The 17157-nt window shown below is 38.2% G+C and overlaps 1 long non-coding RNA gene across 1 annotated transcript; it reads right to left on the bottom strand.

Moving 5' to 3' along the window:
• Window positions 1-393: 393 nt before the first annotated feature.
• Window positions 394-11324, bottom strand: LOC121030525 (uncharacterized). The gene is made up of 3 exons (XR_005790275.1): window positions 10832-11324; window positions 5112-5286; window positions 394-615 (listed from the first exon to the last, which is right to left on the bottom strand). It is a non-coding gene; the product is annotated as an uncharacterized LOC121030525 (long non-coding RNA).
• Window positions 11325-17157: the final 5833 nt, after the last annotated feature.

Here is a 17157-nt window from a genome sequence, read left to right as displayed (position 1 = left end):
CAAGCCAATGGAAGAGATATTTTTAGTCAAGGGAGTCTCGGAGGACATTTAGTCAGCCCTCCTAAAGCGACAACTTCCTTTTTTGGCACTGAGACCAGTCCTAACTTCAGAATTTCTCTTCCACTCACAAAACCTCTTCCAGAGACTGTGCTTCTTCTCCTTCCCCTAACTTAAGCTGCTCCATCCATCCCCTCAGATTTCATCGGTTCATATAATTCTTTATAACTATTTTGATATCATTCCCAATTATTCCTTCTTCCCCCCCCCCCCCCAATTTTGGAGGCAGGAGACTTGAATGCTATTTCTCTCTCTTCTCCCTTTCAGAACACTTTAGAACTCTGTTGATTTGCATCTGACTTAGCATTTCATAAACAGAAGCAGAAATTACTTTTTGATAATTGTTTCCCAAGCAATACAATCAGAGGTGTCAGCCAAGTAATTCATGACAGGAGCGTAGTGTCCAAGGTCATCAGATATGAAACCGGCTACCACTTGAGAATGCTTACGATAGACCAGGTATCTTGCACGCATTGTCTCACTTAATCTTCACATCTTCATATCTTCATATTGTCACATCGTCACAATCTTCATATTGTGACATCAGTATTATCACCCCTATTTGACAGATGAGAAAACTAAAGCTCAGAGAGATTAATTTCGCCAAGTTTTTCAACATTCAATGAACAAATATTTACAGACACCCTCATAATGGGGATCTGATGGTTAGTTAACGCAAAACATGGTCCGTGCCCATAGGGAACTTACAGTCTAGCAAAGAAATCAGGCATTAAATCAACATCCACACAAATGAATGTGAAATTGTGCATTTGAGAGGTGTTAACCTGGTCAGGAGAGTTAAGAGAAAGTCTTATTGCGGAGGAGAGCTAAAGGTCACCAGGATTTAATCATGGGAAGAAAGGAGGGAAAATTCTTCCTGGTGTAACAGGGCAGAGTTGGGATGCAAACCTACATCCGTCTGACTTACAAGCTCGAGGTCCAAATATTTTTTAAATCCACGAGATCAAAATAAACAGTTTAAACACACACACAGCTCTCATTGGTCACTTTTGAAGAATGCTAGAAAATAAGCTGAAACTGGTAAAGAGAGGGTTAAATCCAGTATTTATCCTGAGTTTTATGTACAAATTATAATGAATATATAATTCTTCAAGTATTCAAGTAGGGGAAGTTTCTCTTAATAAAAATGTTTCAGCTACTAGGATGAAAAGGAATTGATTATATTCATAAAATTAATATAGGACAACCTATAATGAAGAAATTAAACAGTAATCAATAATGGCTACTAATAGAACAAGAAAAAGGAGGCAATGAGACATTATTTGCTTCCTGATAAAAATACAGTACACATCTATGAAGAGTTGTCAAAAAAAAAAAAAAAGAAAAGAAAAGAAATCTAATCATGTGTTTAAGTATCAATTTATAGGAAACTGAGGGGACTGAAGAACATATGAAGAGGTAATATAGAAAGTTAATCATCAAAATCAGAAAATTCATGATTTTCTGATCAACAAACAACCCAGTTTCTTCATCAAATAGAGATTAGGGGGTGGGGGGAAAGAAAGAAAGATAGGACACCTATAGATTAAAAGAGACTGAAGAGACATACTCACCAATAGCTATTTATGAACTTATTAGGGTCCAGATTCAAACAAATTGTTAAATATCTATGTGTATGAGAAAATTGGAGAAATCTGAACTCTGACTTGATACTGAATAATAGTAAGGAATTTGGGGTAAATTTTTAGGTGTGTTAATGACATTGCAATTGCCTGTTAAATGAAAAGAGTTCTTAACGTTTAGAGATATATTGGAAAACATTTACAGATAAAATTATGTGAGAGATCTGCCCCAAAATAATCTTAGTAAAACAAGATTAAGTGAAAAGATATAGATGAAACAAGATTGTCTATGAATTGATTGTTGAATGTTCACAGGAACATGAGGATTCATTATACTCTTTACCACATTTTTGTGTAGGTTTGAAATATATGTTTCAGTAATGAATTTGACATAATTGCTTAATATAAGTGTTTTCTCTTTCCCGTGTTCCCCTCTGCCTCCTCCCTCAATCAGAAAAAGGGGTCATGTGAGCCATGGGGCTATTGTTGCTTTAATTACCATCCTCTCTCTTGCTGGATAAGGTAGGTCCGAACCAAAATGTAGTTTGGTCAACTCTGAAATTCGCTAGAAGACATGCCCTGATCCTAGGCAGCCTAAAAAGTGCACACCCTTCAAAACTATTTAGACTGCACCCTGTCACACCTCTTCCTCATTTTTCAACTTCACTTTTTACCATCCTGCATTTTGACATCATGGACATTTACAATTATCAGCAAGGATATAGCCCTTCTCCATAGTTACTGTAAGTTTACTTAGTGTTTACATAGAGAAGTCCAGAGTCAGTGGCATGAAAACTTTAGCCCTTAGAGACCTTTGGGTCCAGCTCCCTCAGTTCTCAGAGGCAGTAAGTTAGTCCCCAACAGGTGAGGGGACTTGCCCAAAGTACATGCTGAATAGAAGTGCCAGACCTGGGCACTTCAAAACGACAAACACGGTGTTTCTTTCTAATTCTCTAAAAACGGAGGACCCCTCAAGACTATGAACGTATGATTCGTTCTAGCCAATGTGTCCCCAAAATGGACAACCCTAAACAACATCGTTGACTCCCTTGGGGCCCCTCTGCTCCCCGGCATCGAGTGATAGCACTGACAATGAGCAGAGGCAGGTCCTGGCTTGGGCAGGACTCAGAGGCCTGAAAGCGCTGCCCAGCCACAGACAGGTTGTTCCATGAACGGTGCACGATAGATCATGCTTTCTCACCCAGAAGAAGCCATCTACCCCTTCAGCCTACAATGTGGAATGCTTCTTTTCTTTTGACTTTCTCTTAGTCCTTGCATAGGTCCCTTGACTTTATTGATAGTTTCAAAAAGCCTTGTACATACCTATAAAAAAATTACTAGTGCACATTTAAAACCCTCTCTTCCTCTCTCTTGACACTAAACAGATACAAAATTGAACATTAACATCCTTAATTAGTGCTCTGGCATCGGTCGTTCCTGAGCTGAAGCAATTGGATAACTGACCACTGAAAAGAATGTTAACATTTCTTCTCTGTTAATTTCCCATAAATGCATAAAATTCTGCCATCCCATTCTGTAAGGTTTATAGTTTTCCAAGAAAACCATACCCAAGAATAACAAGCGAATTGCCCAAGGTCTCAGAGGTGGTGAGGACATTGCCGAGAGCTAGGCCTCTAGCTGACCCCAAACCCACTCCTTTCACAGCACAATAGAGAGAAAAAGTACCATGGGAGAGTCTTTCGGGGCTCAGAGGAAGAATAATCTCCCCAGGAAAGGACCATCAAGACATTAAGGCCCTCTGTTAATTCCTCTTCGTGATTCTCCTGGAAAAGGCCGAAATAAGTTCTGTGCTTTTTAGAGAGAGCTGTAAAATGGCTGCAGGAGAACAGCCTCGAAGTGAACCTGATATTGGGTGTGTATAAATGGTTCATGACTCTGCTGTTTAGTGTACATGAGTCACCCAGAGCACCGTGAGGCTCCAACATAAACCATGTCCTCAGGCCTCACCCTCAGCCCCTGCCACAGGCTTATTCACACATGATGTGCTAGCCTGGCACTCGAAACCCGCAGATCATCTGTGAGTCAGACCTCATTATGTGGAACACTTCAGACTTGCTATCCTCATGGTCGGCCATTATTTTCTTTCTCTCTCTCTCTCTCTCTCTCTCTCTCTCTCTCTCTCTCCCTCTCAGCTACGATGGAATTCACTGATCAAATAATTCATTCATTTTGCTAGACCCTCACTTTTTGAGGGAAATGGATGCATGCATATTTTCACATGTATTTTTAACAGAAAATGAGGAAATAAAGAACAATATGGGTTTCTTGTTCATTTTCAGTTCTTCACAACATTCCACGTTATAACCAGAGTAAACCCATCACTTGGGCATTCTATTATTAAAGGATTCACTTTAATCAATAATCACGCAGTATTTCTGGATAAAAACTGAGAGGAACCATTGGGCATGTGCTAGAGGTTTTTCTTTTGTTCTAGCTGCATCATTTAAATAAACTCTCTTTCAAGCTTCAAGATGTTATTTCATCTTCTTTTTTATTCTTTTTAAAAAAAATTTTTTAATGTTTATTTATTTTGAGAAAGAGAGAGAGACAGAGTGCAAGCAGGGGAGGAGCAGAAAGAGAGGGAGACACAGAATCTGAAGCAGGCTCCAGGCTCCGAGCTATCAGCACAGAGCCCGAGGCAGGGCTTGAACCCACGAACCGTGAGATCATGACCTGAGCCGAAGTCGGACACTCAACGACTGGGCCACCCAGGTGCCCCTGACTTATTTTATAACTGGAAGTTTGTACCTCTTAATCTCCTTCACCTATTTTATCCCTCTCCCCATCCACCTCCCCTCTGGCAACCACCAATTTGTATCCATGAGACTGTTTCTGTTTTGTTCTGTTAGTTTTATTTTTTAGATGCCACATATAAATGGCAGGGGCTGAAGCTCCTGGTTGGGGGTGGGGGGGGTGCCTGCCCCAGCAGTTCCACAGGGGAATATGGGGGTGGAGAGAGCAGTGATGGCAATGTAGATGGGGAAGTCATAAATGTTACCCACCAACACCGGACCAGCTAGGTAGGAGAGTAAAACCAGTGGTGCCCACCAGTACTTCTGTTCCCAAAGAAAACTCCTACAGATCCTGCGCCTCTGGTACCTGCCCTAAAATTTGTCAGTGAGTCTCTTTCACATATGGCCCAAGTGCTTTTCCAACTGCTGCCTCTGCAGTGATGCTCAGAGTGAGGGAGTTTGTGTTCACACCCTTTAAGAGTAGAGTTTTGGTTTCCTATAGCCTTCCAGCGCTCCTGGACTTTGCCTCTGTTTTTCAAAGCCGGGTATTATGGGGACTCATCTTCCTAGTGGGAGCCCCATGGCTAGGGTACCCAATGTGGTGTGTGAACCCCTCAGTCATCAGGGCGGACCTCCACATTGGTAATAACCCTCCTCCTTGTGGGTCGCCATGCCAGGGGTGTGCATCCCGACCAATCCACATCTCTGCCCCTCCTACCTGTCATGATGTGGCTCTTTCTTTATGTCTTTAGTTGTGGAAGACCTGTTCTGCTAGTCTTCAGGTCATTCTCAGTGATAGCTGTTCTATAGGTAGTTGTAGTTTTGGTGTGTCCGTGGGAGGTCAGCTTAGGATATTCCTCCTCTGCCATCTTGATCCCTGATTATCTTCTTCACTGAATCATGGAAAGAAACATGGCAAGTGAGAGGGACAAGCTGTTACTTACGTAGCACAGGGTATGAAGCAGGACCAAAGGCACCGAGAAGAAGATATTCCACATGTAGCTTCACCTAGAGGTGGTCAAAGGCTCTGGAGCCAGACTTCTGATTTCCAAGCCCAGCTCTGCTTTGCCCCTTGGCATATGTGTGATCTTCGCCATGTTACCTCTGTCGCAGCTTCTCTGTCAGTAAAATAGCATCTACCTTATATGGCTTATTCTTATTAAAATAGTAACACAAAGAAAATATAAATATATATACATATATGTATATATATGTGTATACACATATATGTATATATGTATACACATATGTATATATATGTATACACATATGTATATATGTGTATATATATGTGTGTGTGTGTGTGTGTGTATATATATATATATATATATACCATTATTTTGCCTTCAGAATACCTTGTCTTAAAACCATCTATGTCATTAATACGTAAACCATGACATTTAACCCATTAACCCATTACAACTAAGATGATCATAAAAGTGAATTTGGATAGCTTTGTTAATTACAAACTTGCTCCATATTTGATATCTGGAGTTGAAAAACAAAATTAGTTGGAAACTAGTAACCAAAGAAACCTCAATGATATCTTCAGGGAGTTTAAAATTATAATCTTTAGTAATTGATCTTTTCATGTAATTCTATCTTAGATCTATGTCTAGGTATCTTTAACTTTTAGGTTCATGAGCTTATTTATCTTCTTGCTAAAGTTCAAAATCTAATTTCTAACACAGGTTACTTACTGTAATAAACTCTATGAGCTTTAAAATGACAAGTTGAAAGATACAATTTTTTAGAGTTATGAATTAATAGCCATATATGTCAAAGACTTTGAAAGTGCCAACTTTTTCATATTTATAGATATATTATTGAAATGATAAAAAATGAACTGCGGAAAGAGGAAAGAACTGAGAACCACATATAATGAATCAAACATACTTAACAAGACACGTACAGACACTTTGGTGTGCATCTCTTTTATTACGTTACATTAATCAAATACTGCTAAAGACATCCATCTGAGCAAAGTGTCACGATAATATTCTATGAAAACATTCTTTTGAAAAGAGTCCGTCCTGACAGCCATATCAACTATATTGTCTTAAGTGATTGTCAGACCCCCATTTCTCAGAAATTAAGACAATTTATGTGTATATCTTCTGAGCTCCCTTCTCTCCCTCCGCCTGCTGACTTCCACCCCACCCCCACCAAGGCTGGCTTTTTAAAAGAAAATAATTTAATTAGAGAAAACGCACAAACTCTGGCAATGACTCATAAAAATCTGGCTTGAAATGATTTAAGTTTTTATTTGAAAGCATGATATCAATTCTTCTCATTTTTAAGGTTTCGCAAATTACAACAGAAAATTCTGATTATTTAGCAACACAACCAATCTGACCTTAAGAGGATTTTTTTTCCCAATGTAACATAGTGATGATGATTGTACATAGTTATAATGAGCTATCTTTTCATTTTCATACTGATAAACTAAGTGTTGCACTTTTTATACGTAACTCTTCATAATGTATGTTTGGATTTCTCTGTTTAAAGTCTATTGTTTTCTATTAGAGTACTACTTTATAGAGAATGAAATCTATCACTTAATATTCTATTGAATATTGAGGTGAACACATATAAGAGCAAATAGATGAAGGAGGTGAGTGACACCTCAGGATCTGTAGCCATCGGGCTATGTAAAAATCATGGTATATTACTAAGTTCCTTTTGTTATAGTCAGATGTTTCAAGAAAAGTAACAATGATATAATAAAAAACACAACTTCTCTTGTCTTTAAATAGGTCATGTAGCTCAACTTATACATTCACATAAGATTCATAGTTCTCTATACTTACATTTTGGTTTTGCCTTTTCTAAATTAAACTGGGTCTTCAAACAATTTAGGTACCTATTTTATTTTATTTTATTTTATTTTATTTTATTTTATCCTGAGGGAGGGAAAAAAAAAACTTCAAAAAGCTTCAGAGCTAGACATTCTTCTTAATTACTATATAACTGAACAATCAAACTCTGAACACTGGAAGCTAGTGGCTGAATAAGAGACTGATTTTAATATCTTTATTTTTAGAGAAACTATGTATAAAACTGATGGCTGGTAGAAAGAGGATATAAGTGTCACAAACTGCTTAGGCAACTATATATAAAAAGCGTTTGGAAAAGGGGCAAATTAAGCCAACTGCACCTTTATCTCCGTATAAATTCAATTTTCTCTTTCAGTTTGAGAATAAAATTTTTAGTACTTATATTATCCCCTGCCCCTGGAGGTGGGGGGGGTAGGGGGGAGACCCACCTAACAAATAAGAACAAATAAAAGGGTAATTTTTCAATTTGATGTAATGTGATGCAGTTAGAAACCACTCTTCTGAAGTGACAGTAACTGCGTAGAAAGAAAATCCAAGGTAGACCTAATGATTTTTCAGACTATGTTGAGGCCACCTCCAAAATCTGGCTCTTTACTAAAAGACACCTATGCAAGTTCTTTCTCTTCTAGTCCTCAGCACGGTGACCAGCTCCACTTTTTGCCATTCCAATACTAACCTAGTAAATCCTATGTATGACTAATCTCTATTAACCTCGATCTGCTAGATGATTTATTACTTGTATACATAAAAATGACCACCTGGTTTTTAAAAAAAAAACAAAAAAACCTGAATTTACTTGACTCTAGCTTTTGATCTTTTTTCAAACTCATCACATAATTACATTAGTGTTCATTTGAAACTGTTTAATCTGGAAATAAACTTTACCAGGAAGTTTGTTAATTTTCTTTAAGTATTCTGGAAAAGCATAGAAGGTTTCAAATCAATATAAAGCATATTTATGATTTGGATTTTAACCAGTGTAAAGTATGTATCTGGCTATTAAGTCTCATGACCACAATCTATTCATGTGTGCTATATGAAAGATTCATAAAAGGGATAATTTAAGCATTTTTCTCTAACCCTGACCACAGTTCCACAAGGTAAGTACATTACTCTTAATTTACCAGTGACAAAATGGAGGCTGAGTTGGATGGAGCTTGCCCAAGTTATATTAGTAAGTAGGCAGAGCCCAAATTGAATGAAATCTAGGCCTTTCCAGCTCCTCGGCTATGTTCTTCGGAGCCTACTGGACTGCCGGCATGAGGGACAGTCAGTCAATTCTCCTTAACAATGACTTATTAGAACCAGTGAGTCCGTGCTCACAGAAGTTTTCCACTAAAATATGTTTGAAAGAGCCCGAGAGAGTTGGCCCAAGGGGGCCTTCAGCATTTAGGGAAAAGCTCAAAACCAGGCAGGCATCATGTGGGACGATTTCCTAAGATGTCATTCTTTAACTGTTTGGGCATAAGAAACACAAGAAAATTCTAACAACCAAATAACACTTGTTGAATATGTAAGCCCACCTTTGCTTTCTTCCTCTTTGCCATCTAACAAGATACTAAAAGAAAAGGTACCAAGTAAAAATATATATAATTTAAAACAGACGTCAGCAACTAGCAGCCTGTGACCTAAAATCAAGCCAGTGGTTTTGCTTCCCCTACACAAAGATTTTATTTTTTCTAATTAGCTTCAAAGCTTTAAAACAGGATATTTTCCCATAAAATTCCAGATTTCTGGCTCCTCTTAAGAATTTAGGAAATCTGGAGGCAAAAATATACAATGGGAAAAAGACAGTCTCTTTAATGGGCTGTGCTGGGAAAACTGGACAGCTACATGCAAAAGAATGCAACAGGACCACTTTCTAACACCATACACAAAAATAAACTGAAAATGAATTAAAGATCTAAATGTGAGACCTGAAACCATAAAAATCCTAGAAGAGAACAGAGACAGTAATTTCTCTGACACTGGCCCTAGCATCATATACATATTTCTAGACACGTCTCCTGAGGCAGGGCAAACAAAAGCAAAACCAAATTATTGGGACTACACCAAAATAAAAAGGTTTTGCACAGTGAAGGAAACAGTCAACAAAACAAAAAGGCAGTCTACTGAATGGGAGAAGATATTTGAAAAGGATATATCCAAAAGGGGTTAATAACCAAAATATATAAAGAGCTTCTACAACTCAGCACCAAAAAACAGACAACACAATTAAAAAATGAGCACAGGACATGACTAGACACTTTCCCAAAGAAGACATCCAGATGGCCAACACACACACGAAAACATGCTCACCATCCCTCATCATCAAGGAAATGCAAATCAAAACCACCATGAGATATCACCTCATACGTATCTGAGTGGCTAAAATCAAGAAGACAAGAAATTGCAAGTTGGCAAGGATGTGGAAAAAGATGAACACTTGTATACCGTTGGTGGGAATACAAATTGGTACAACCACTGTGGAAAACAGTGTGGAGGTTCCTCAAAAAATTAAAAATAGAAATACTATATGATCCAATAATTCTACCACTATTTACCCAAAGAAAATGAAAACACTAATTCAAAAAGCTATATACAGCCCTATGTTCACTGCAGCATTATTTACAATAACCAAATTACAGAAGCAACCTAAGTGTCCATTGGTAGACGAATGGATAAATAAGATGTGGTATGTACATACACACACACACACACACCCATGTACACAGTGAACTATTATACCGCCATAAAAAAGGATGAGATCTGCCATTTGCAACAACATAGATAAAACCAGAAGTATTACACTAAATGAAATAAGTCAGACTGAGAAGTATAAATACCATTTGAATTCACTCACATGTGGAATATAAAAACAAAACATAACGTATGAATAGCCAAACAAATAAAAAACAGAATCAGACCTGTAAATACAGAGAATAGACTGATGGTTGCCAGAGGGGAGGGGAAATGGACAAAATGGGTGAAGGGGAGTGGGAGACACAGGCTTGCAGTTATGGGATGAGTAAGTCATAAAGATAAAAGGCACAGCATAGGGAATATAGTCAATAATATTGTAATAGTGTATGGTGACAGATAGCAGCTACACTTATGGTGAGCATAGCATAACTTATAGAGAATCACTATGTGTACAACCAAACTTAATATAATATTGTACATCAACTATACTCAGAAACTTTTTTTAAAGTATTTGGGAGACCTCTCTTCCCCATATCCATATCCCAGCAATTGGCTGGAGCAGAATGCATTTCATTCAAGTTTATTTTTTTTATTCTTTAAGGTTTATTTATTTATTTATTTATTTATTTATTTATAGAAAAAGAGAGAACCCATGCATGTGCATGAGCAGAGAGGGATCAGAGAGAGAGAGAGAGAGAGAGAATCCCAAGCAGGCTCCTCACTGTCAGCACAGAGCCCAATGTGGGACTGAATCCTAAGAACTGGGAGACCATGACCTGAGTCAAAATCAAGAGTCGGATGTTTAACCGACTGAGCCACCCAAGCTCCCCTCATTCAAGTTTAGAGAAGCAACATTCTCCGGCTCACCATGACCCCCTCCCTCCATCCCCTTCTCAAAATGTTCAGTTATGTTACTCACTTGTGCCCTGTATGGATTTCTGTGTGTGAGCGCTTGTCTGAAGCATTTATAGGATCCTTAGACAAGTGATCCAGCCTCAACTTGGCATAGGCTCTTTGCCCGGTCGCTCTTGCATCAGCACCAAGGGCTCTCCATGATGTTGGGGAAATCTCACGAAAGAGAAAGAAGTAGGTTATGTCAGGGAAGTAAAATCTGGCTTTGTGTAATTCATTTTTCTTTACAAACAAGCTGCCATTACTCTCTCCCTCCCAATTTTCTAGTCAGAGGCTGAAACTAAGAAGGTTGGTTGGATTCCAGAGCAGCAAAGGATTTCTCCACAGGCACCATCTTTCCCAGTAGGAGCAGCAGGCTGGTAAAGTAACCTGCCAATTCTCAGTGCCTCTCCGGAGTCCCTCAGAGAGGCCCTGCAGGTAAAATAAGCAACAAAAGGGGAGATACCCTGTTCAGAAAGAGATTCCTGGTTGTGTCCTTCCCCTTTTCTCCATTCCCATCAGTAAAGCCCCCCACGACTTTCCCCGCTCATCCAGAGTTTTGAAAGTGAGCAAACACTGAGAAACAATTAGCAGGTGATTTCAAGTCATTACCTGCCTGCCACACTAATTACTAGCCATTACCTGCCAGCAGCACGAGGTTTTGTACAGTTTGTGAGACACAGGAAAGGTCTACTTAACCAGAAGGATCGTTTTTCTCGTACTAAACGCCAGCATTGGCAGCCCCAGCGCCGGTGCCTACCAGTGTTACGTACTGATCAGCTGGCGCTCATTCTGTAAGGATTATCCTCGAAGATGTGCACACCCGCATCTTGCATGGAAAAGGGCAGAGGGACATCTATAGTCCCTGTCGCTTCAAATTTCACATTGTTATATACTAAAGGGGGAAAACCCCACAAATCCCCATTTTGCAGTTTCCCTACTAAAACGACTCTGGAAACATAGAAAATACAGAGTGAACACAACTCTGTCACTTTAAAAGTGCATTTCCTAATAAATCTGGTTTTAGATTGCCATCTCTTATTACCCATCAATAAGATAAACCTTCCACTGCAATCCTAATTTCCACTTGCAGAATGGGTATTGCTAATGTCTGTAAATTATGCACGTCTCTATTAAATGAAGGTCCATCAAAAGTTGTCATTTCTAATCCATACTGTATATAAATTGTGACACAATGGATAATTAAAATTTTTAATGTTTTTCAGTTACTTTTTAAATTGTAAAGAGCCCGTTCTACTGCTTTCCTTTTAAGTTTAATTTTATGTTATTGTGCGCCAGCCAGTCTCAGCATAACAAACATGGGAATTTATAGCTTTTAATTCACATAATTAAAACCCCATTCTTTTACTCTTCCGTGTCCTGGCAATGAACACAAGACATACCAGGTATGTATTTTGTATTATGTATTTTGCCTGAACTTTGAGGATAATTTGCACGATTTTCCAAAGTGACACTTCTTTTTATTCAGCAGCTTGAACATAAAGACAGAACACTCTTCTGACTGCAAATCTCGCAATTATACCAAGTTATGCTTTGACACTGTTACCACAGGCAAGTGGCCAAAGAGCATCCACAGTCAAAATATCTAAGCAAGTTAACAAGCTCCCTTTACTCTCCACAGAGCGGGAGAAGAAAGGGAATCCAACCCCTGAGAGATGTTAAAATGAAGGAGAAAAAAGCTGTTGGTGTTTGTTAAAGAAAATGGTGTCAGTGTCTTGGGCTGATCAAGGTGTCGAATCTGAGGCCCTGACAGATGCCCAGGCCTACGTTTGACAGGAAGCCTTTTTCCAGGTCAGATCTGCTTTGATGATCTCAACTAATGAATGACTCGGGTCTACAAGCCCACGCGTTGGAGCTACACCTTGCTTTCATGGTTTGGTCGTACTGGTCTGCCCTCCCTCTCACCTCCCTTTCCCTCATCCCTTGTAAGAGTGCATTTTGCCTCCTCTTTTTTCAGTTCCATTTTATAAAATATCACCACATTTACCACACGGAAGACATCGAAACTAATTAAGTAAACTCCAAAGAACTATTACAAATCATTTTGCTTCAGCCAGAGATACTGGATTTAATTAGGTGAATCCGTGTTGATGGGGTACAAAAACAAAAGCTATCTCCTGTTTGAAAAGGTTCAGGCCCTATAGAGACCCAGTGTTCCCACTATGACACAAATAATAATTGAGCACTTCTTAAAAAAAAAAAAAAAGGCAGGCATGAAAAGAGTTTTCTGTTGGAGACAAAAGCTTTCAACTAAGGTTTGTTTTCTCTTTTTGCCAGGTGATTTAAAAAAAAAAACACCATCTACAAAGAAATAGCTAAAACCTACATTGATATCATCCCCATGACACGGAATATAAAGTGGTTCTAACAAGCATCATTTTTGCAAGTGATTAATCAAAATCTATTTAGCCGGTCATCTTCAATAATTATCAACAGACTTGCTTAAGAGCACAATGAAAATAGTTCATGTTCCCCAGGTTACCTCTCCATCAGATAACAACTTGTCTTCAACATATAAAACAAAAAGCTCAAGTTTAAAGGCAATGTAACTGTTAAAAAATGCAAACTTTAGTGTGATAATTTGTTATAGAACAGGGGAAGAGAAACTGTAGATATTACATGGCTCCACTTTGAGCACAGTCTCGTGGACTGACATGAACCCTATTTCCATCGTTAACTTGGGAACGTGTTCTTTTGATATATTGACAGTAAATAATATAAGATGGGGTAATTATTTTTGAATCCATCTTTATCATGAATTAGTTGCCAATCTCTGATATACAGACACGTTGGATCTTAAAAGAAGATGGCATTCTTTCCCAACACAGTTTACCTCTATTAAAATATTTATTAGATGAGATGCCGAAAATGTGATGCCAGTTGTTAAATTCTTACACCACAGACTTAACTGTGGTGTAACATCGTCAAACTTCTTAGGACGATGAAAAGTTGTCATTATAGCCTTGACTCTTTCTCTTACACACATGCACACAGAAACATACACGTAGAGGTTACGAAGGAAAACAAATACATGTTGGTTTCCATATGATAAACAGTAGATCGCTTTTGATTCTAACTGGTATTTACGGTTTGAAGCAGTTCTGAATAATGGCTTTTTTCTATGCCGTTGTTAAACAATTTCTCTGGAATTTCCATCCAACAAACGCACATAACTTCCTATGGCAGAATAGCCTCAAAGCAAGCCTGAAACAGTCATGCAAGTTACCAAAAAGGCCAATGCAATATTTCCCAAGTTTAAGCACACCTCCAAATTCCTTTCTTCAGCTCCTAAAATGTTGAAAGGAAAATAATTTCCTACGTTGGCATTTAAATGGTATCGTTCCATGTGAAAAGAGTTACTAAGACATTTGTTGGAAGTCAACAAAAATAATTTGGACATATTTTGGACTTATTTTATCTGACTCCTCGACATTTAATTTGGTGTGAAAAACGGCAACGGTCGAAAACAGATGTTAGGGGGCCAAGTATACAGCAGAGGTCAAAACAAACATAAAACACCGCTTCCATTTCTAAAAGAGGGGGGGAAAATGATTCCTCCAGCAACAGGTTCTACGTTGAACCTGCTTTTTTATTGTTCTGCTTGGGATATCTGTAGACTGCACAACGCAGCGCTGTCGGCTGTACAGCAATACCTCTCAGCACTGGTAATTTAAGACTTTCTTCTCTGTAATACACTGAACCATCATAACCTGTCTCTTCCCATTTAGTTTAACCTACAACCACCACATACTGATTTGGCTGTGTGTGGCTTTTTCTATTGCCATTTATTACTCTGCTCGACTCCTGAAATTCTGTTTGCAATTTAAGGCCACAAATTAGAAGCGTAAGTCATCTGTTTCCTATAATCCCCCTGTCAGGACTGGAATCACATTTGGAGCTCAGCACTGAGTCTGGGCCTGGGCCCTTACAGACTTTCTGATTGGCTGGCCTCTCTAAAAGCTGCAGTGGACTAAATAAAATGCTCTGGAAAATAGAGCTTTTTACCCTCCCCTCCCCAAGAAAAAGGATGAAAGAAAAGAAATCGAGTTGCGAATATTTTTCTTCTCCCTTACGTAATTCTCAAGTCAATTGTTACAATGGTAGGTTGTTGGTTTGTTGGGGGGTTTTTCCCCAGTAAAGAGCACAGCTGAATATTATTCTTTAAGGACAAAATGCTAAGCATTGAAGATTCCATGTGAAAGAAAAGTGGAATCCTGCTTCAACCAGCTACGTATTTTTGCCACACACGGAAGATCTTTTATAAGTCCTGCCATGTTTCCTACAAAACACATTTTTTATATTGCAGATGTACTAATTAGCTGGGTATTTTTTAATAGTGTCATAGATCTTTTGCTAAACTAAAAATCTGTGAAATCCTAATCCACTCATTCTACCACACTTTGCCTTTTAAAGTATTTTGTCAAATTTCACTTACTTACTATCCCTGGATTTTATAGAAACTTTTTCAAGAAATCAAATACGAAATTAGTTTACCCTTTGAAAACACAGTTGTCCTTTAAATAACATAAGTATTTCAAAAATTTGGGAATATGACTTTCTTCTTTCCTTTTTTTCCTCAGTTCTTTTTAACAGATTTCCAACTCTCCCTGCTGTGGTTTTAGACTCTTTCAGCATTTCGGATTTTAAAATATTTCCATTTTCTTTCTGTCTACTTGCAGTGCACAACATATCAGATTATGTATTAAGGACAGCAAGATACAAAATAGAAATGGAAAGAAATACCAAACAGCAACATCTAAAACCATACTCTGAGTTCTCAGTGCAATTGTGGACTGCCACTGGGCTTTAAAAAATCATTAGTTAACAGGAATAAAATCCAGCAGCCTGACTCATGTATATTAATATACTTGTAGTAGCTATACCTGGGCCAAAAGGTTGGAAATAAATGGATCAATAGTAGATGAATGCCCCCAAAAGCAGAGTTTGTATTTCAGCAGAGAACAGAATTCAACTGGGAAAATTATATATGTGGTGCATGCTAAATTTCAGCCAAAAATAAAAATTAGGGAAAATAATAATATTAGTAATAATAATAATAAATGATTTTAAGAAAAACAAAAGAATTTAAAGAGAAACAAAAGAATTAGAATATTAAATCATTTTAAAGGTATGTGATTATTTACAGAACCACTTCTGGAAATGTTTTGTGCTCCTGTAACTTAAATTTGGTTTCTTTTTTTTTTTTAACATCAATTTTTGCAGGCTGGTAGTCTATAGCGTGGCCTGTGATGTCTGGTAATTTAAAAGAAACAAAGGAGGAAAACTCGCCAAGACGTTGAGGTTTAAAAAAAAAATAGCTACTGTACATGCGCACTCTATTTTCTAGTTTTTTTCAACTATACTTTCTGTGTTGCAGATTTATTTAATAAACAAATGCATCTTCTGGGCCCATAATACACAAATGCATGCTACTGTTAATTCATTTACAGAATGCGCCGTGATGGCCCCTAAGCAAAAGAGCAATCTTGTTATAATGAATGTGTACTATTCTTAATAAGCACACTGTAGCAACGACCCACACTGCACACAAAAGCACACCCAAACCATTTGGTTTGTTCCCAGAGCTCGGACACCAGCACCACTATTAAATAGCTATGCGCTGGGAGAGCAATCCAGTATTGGCATGCAAATGAGCGCACGGAGAGGCCAGATGCTGCTCTTTAGAAAGGAAAAGTGCCTCAGCTCAAATTTGGTGGTGGTGGGGGAGAGAACCTGTGAATGTTGCAAGGAAAGGGCAGTTAGGAGATTGTGCTCTATCCTATTTCTGACGAGGTGGGGGGAGCCGCCGGTGGGATAAACCTAGGACAGATGAACTGAAAAGAACTTTCTGCAAACACGGGAGCATTCAAGCACTCGTTTTTCCATGGGTCCCCTAGAGATTGCCCACCACATTTTTGGTTTTCTATTTTTGTTTTGTTTCTTTGGGTTTTTTTTTTTTTTTTTTTTTTTATGTCTTCCTCTCAGGTCCAGAATGATGACTCTTGTATTGAAAACTTGAGAGGCTTCATCTCTGCTTTTTTAAGTCGACAGTATCATGATTCATGAGAGTTCAATGATTCTTGGAAGTTTTATCATTTCAAATAAAATATGAGGTTACTGAAAAGAACATGAACAATTTTTCTCCACATTGGCTCATCATAGAGTTTGGTGAGCTTTCATAATTTGTAGTGGGCATATGACCCATTAGTGGCTGTCATTATCATATCATAACATTTGACTGCCTTGAGGATAGAGTAGGAAGGAAGCCAGTACTCAAGAGACTGAAACTGGCCTTCCAACAACTTTGGTAGACTGTGTTCCAACCAGAATCAG

The sequence above is a fragment of the Herpailurus yagouaroundi genome, unplaced genomic scaffold (genome assembly GCF_014898765.1).
Source record: "Herpailurus yagouaroundi ecotype Mexico unplaced genomic scaffold, PumYag 140, whole genome shotgun sequence".
Classification (NCBI taxonomy): domain Eukaryota; kingdom Metazoa; phylum Chordata; class Mammalia; order Carnivora; family Felidae; genus Herpailurus; species Herpailurus yagouaroundi.
This window is presented reverse-complemented; position numbering and strand designations above follow the sequence as displayed.